This window comes from Cryptomeria japonica, unplaced genomic scaffold, assembly GCF_030272615.1.
Source record: "Cryptomeria japonica unplaced genomic scaffold, Sugi_1.0 HiC_scaffold_107, whole genome shotgun sequence".
In the NCBI taxonomy this organism is placed as follows: Eukaryota; Viridiplantae; Streptophyta; class Pinopsida; order Cupressales; family Cupressaceae; genus Cryptomeria; species Cryptomeria japonica.
Window position 1 is genome coordinate 197,501 of NW_026728929.1, and position 4,395 is coordinate 201,895.

The window sequence follows — 4,395 nt, forward strand, 5'->3', positions numbered from 1 at the left end:
ATCAAAGGTGCGCAATGCTGGTGCGAACCCGGGAGCGCTCCGATGTGTGCTCCAAGGTGCGGCGTGCACGAAGTCCGAGCCCGGTTTGCCCCGGGTGCGCACCTCGCGTGCACCTTCGCCGGGGTGAGCACCTTGGTGTGCAGACCTTGGTTGGGTTGCGCGCCCTGGTGCGCACCAAGGAGCGCTCTGAAGTGTGCTCCAAGGTGCGGCGTGCACGAAGTCGGAGCCCGGTTTGCCCCGGGTGTGCACCTCGGGTGCGCACCTCGCGTGCACCTTCGCTGCGGTGGGCACCTTGGCTGGGTTGCGCGCCTTGGTGGGCACCATGCAGTGCACGAAGTCGGAGCCCGGATTGCCCCGGGCGCGCACCTCCGCCAGGGTGGGCACCTTGGTGCGCACAACTTGCCTGGGCTGCGCACCAGGAAGGGCTCAAGATGGCACCCGCGTTCCGTTTTTTTCACTATCTTTCAGAACGGAAATTTTAAAATCTCGTTTTTTTTTGCCTTTTCTGGAAATTAGTGAAGGCAGCGCATCAAAGGTGCGCAACGCTGGTGCGAACCTGGGAGCGCTCCGATGTGTGCTCCAAGGTGCGGCGTGCACGAAGTCGGACCCCGGTTTGCCCCGGGTGCGCACCTCGCGTGCACCTTGGTGCGCACACCTTGGCTGGGTTGCGCGCCCTGGTGGGCACCATGGTGCACACCAAGGAGCGCTCCGAAGTGTGCTCCAAGGTGCGGCGTGCACGAAGTCGGAGCCCGGTTTGCCCCGGGTGCGCACCTCGCGTGCACCTTCGCCGCGGTGGGCACCATGGCGTGCACGAAGTCGGAGCCCGGTTTGCCCCGGGTGCGCACCTCGCGTGCACCTTCGCCGGGGTGGGCACCTTGGTGTGCAGACCTTGGCTGGGTTGCGCGCCCTGGTGGGCACCATGGTGCGCACCAAGGAGCGCTCCGAAGTGTGCTCCAAGGTGCGGCCTGCACGAAGTCGGAGCCCGGTTTGCCCCGGGTGTGCACCTCGGGTGGGCACCTTGGTGCGCATGCCTTGCCTGGGCTGCGCACCAGGGCGGGCTCAAGATGGCACCCGCGTTCCTTTTTTTTCACTATCTTTCAAAACGGAAATTTTAAAATCTCATTTTTTTTTGCCTTTTTCTGGAAATTAGTGAAGGCAGCGCATCAAAGGTGCGCACCTCGCTGCCCACCACGGTGCGCAACGCCGGTGGGCACCCGGGAGTGCTTCGAAGTGTGCTCCAAGGTGCTGCGTGCACGTTGTCGGAGCCCGGTTTGCCCCGGGTGCGCACCTCGCGTGCACCTTCGTCGGGGTGGGCACCTTGGCTGGGTTTGCCCCGGCTGCGCTCCGAAGCGGGGTTATTGGAGCGCCGCCTCTTTTTTTGTCGGAGCGTTTGGTGGGGTTTCTCGCATTGGCTCTTCCCAGGCCCGGTTGCCACCCTGGCGCGCACGAAGTCGGAAGTAGGGTTAATTGCCCGGGTGCGCACCTTTGCCAGGGTGGGCACCTTACCTGGGCTGCGCACCAGGGCGGGCTCAAGATGGCACGCGCGTTCCGTTTTTTTCACTATCTTTCAAAACGGAAATTTTAAAATCTCCTTTTTTTTTTGCCTTTTCTGGAAATTAGTGAAGGCAGCGCATCAAAGGTGCGCACCTCGCTGCCCACCTTGGTGTGCTCTGAGGTGCGCACCCGGGAGCGCTACGAAGTGTGCTCCAAGGTGCGGCGTGCACGTTGTCGGAGCCCGGTTTGCCCCGGGTGCGCACCTCGCCTGCACCTTGGCCGGGGTGGGCACCTTGGCTGGGTTTGCCCAGGGTGCGCTCCGAAGCGGGGTTACTGGAGCGCCCCCTCTTTTTTTGTCAGAGCGTTTGGTGGGGTTTCTCGCATTGGCTCTTCCCAGGCCCGGTTGTTGGGTGCGCTCCCACCCTGGCGCGCGCGAAGTTGGAAGTTGGGTTAATTGCCCGGGCGCGCACCTTCGCCAGGGTGGGCACCTTGGTGCGCACACCTTGGCTGGGCTGCGCACCAGGGCGGGCTCAAGATGGCACCAGCATTCCCTTTTTCTCACTATCTTTCAAAACGGAAATTTTAAAATCTCGTTTTTTTTTTGCCTTTTATGGAAATTAGTGAAGGCATCGCATCAAAGGTGCGCACCTCGCTGCCCACCTTGGTGTGCTCCGAGGTGCCCACCACGGTGCGCAACGCCGGTGCGAACCCGGGAGCGCCCCGATGTGTGCTCCAAGGTGCGGCGTGCACGAAGTCGGACCCCGGTTTGCCCCGGGTGCGCACCTCGCGTGCACCTTGGTGCGCACACCTTGGCTGGGTTGCGCGGCCTGGTGGGCACCATGGTGCGCACCAAGGAGCGCTCCGAAGTGTGCTCCAAGGTGCGGCGTGCACGAAGTCGGAGCCCGGTTTGCCCCGGGTACGCACCTCGCGTGCACCTTCGCCGGGGTGGGCACCTCGGCTGGGTTGCGCGCCCTGGTGCGCACCAAGGAGCGCTCCGAAGTGTGCTCCAAGGTGCGGCGTGCACGAAGTCGGAGCCCGGTTTGCCCCGGGTGCGCACCTCGCGTGCACCTTCGGCGGGGTTGCGCGCCCTGGTGGGCACCATGGTGCGCACCAAGGAGCGCTCCGAAGTGTGCTCCAAGGTGCGGCGTGCACGAAGTCGGAGCCCGGTTTGCCCCGGGTGCGCACCTCGCGTGCACCTTCGGCGGGGTTGCGCGCCCTGGTGGGCACCATGGTGCGCACCAAGGAGCGCTCCGAAGTGTGCTCCAAGGTGCGGCGTGCACGAAGTCGGAGCCCGGTTTGCCCCGGGTGCGCACCTCGCGTGCACCTTCGCCGCGGTGGGCACCATGGCGTGCACGAAGTCGGAGCCCGGTTTGCCCCGGGTGCGCACCTCGCGTGCACCTTCGCCGGGGTGGGCACCTCGGCTGGGTTGCGCGCCCTGGTGCGCACCAAGGAGCGCTCCGAAGTGTGCTCCAAGGTGCGGCGTGCACGAAGTCGGAGCCCGGTTTGCCCCGGGTGCGCACCTCGCGTGCACCTTCGCCAGGGTGGGCACCTCGGTGCGCACACCTTCTCAATGTTTTCTTGCCTTTTCTGGAAATTGGTGAAGGCAGCGCATCAAAGGTGCGCACCTCGGTGTGCTCCGAGGTGCGAACCCGAGAGCGCTCCGAGGTGCCCACGAAGTCGAAAGTCGGGTTAATTGCATTGTTTTCCCCGGGTGCGCTCCGAGGTGCGCAACATCGGCGCGCACCAAGGAGGGCTCCGAAGTGTGCTCCAAGGTGCGCACGATGGCGTGCACCTCTGGTGCGCACGATTCGGAGCTCGGTTTGACCGGGGTGCGCACACCTTGGCTGGGTTGCGCACCTTTTGTGCGCTCCAAGGTGCGCACGAAGTCGGAGCTCGGTTTGCCCCGGGTGCGCACCTTCGCCAGGGTGCGCACCTTGATGCGCACGCCTTGGCTGGGCTGCGCACCTTGGTGGGCGCCATGGTGCGCACCTTTCGTGCGCTCCAAGGTGCGCACGAAGTCGGAGCTCGGTTTGCCCCGGGTGCGCACCTTGGTGGGCGCCATGGTGCACTCCGAGGTGCCCAAGATTGGTGCGCACCAAGGAGCGCTCCGAAGTGCGCTCCAAGGTGCGCGCGAAGTCGAAAGTTGGGTTAATTGTCCGGTTTGCCTCGGGTGCGCACCTTGCGTGCACCTTCGCCAGGGTGGGCGCCTTGGTGCGCACACCTTGGCTGGGCTGCGCACACCTTGGCACCCGCGTTTCCTTCATTTTAAATTTTTTTTTTTTACAATCTCTCAAGTGGGAAATTCTATAATCTCAACTTTTTTTGCCTTTTCAGGAAACTTTTGAATGGAGCGCATCATTGGTGCGCTCCGAAGTGTGCTCCAAAGCTCTCTCCAGCTGCGTGCACCTGCCCCGGCCGCGCACCCGGCCCCGCCCAGCTTCGCTCACCTGTCCCGGGCGTCTGGTGCGGAACCTTAGAGTAAGAAACATCATCGTGCACCTTGGCCAACGTGCGCGACTCGACCGAGCGCGCACTGGCCGAGGTGCACACCGATTTCACCTGGGTGCGCGCGCAGCACCTCGGGCGCACCGGGGTGCGCGCACAACGCCCGGGTTGCACCGTGGCCTGTGTGCTCGGGGCGCCTCGGGTGCGCGCTCGGTGTCGCCCCCGCGCGCGCGGTAGTGCGGGCAGCGCACCCCGGCCCGGCCCGGCCCCGACGAGAACGCAAACGGGCAAAAGGTTTATTCAAATAGCATTGCGATGCCCGGCGAAAAACTAAAAAAGGGTGCAACACCGGGACTTCCCGGGAGGTCACCCATCCCAGTACTACTCCGGCCCAAGCGCGCTTAACTGCGGAGTTCTGATGGGATCCGGTGCACTAACGCTGGTATGATCGCACCC

General features: G+C 64.2%; 1 non-coding gene across 1 annotated transcript; it reads right to left on the minus strand.

The window, feature by feature from the left end:
* Window positions 1-4,276: 4,276 nt before the first annotated feature.
* LOC131865230 (5S ribosomal RNA) lies at window positions 4,277-4,395 on the minus strand. The gene has a single exon (XR_009363959.1). It is a non-coding gene; the product is annotated as a 5S ribosomal RNA (ribosomal RNA).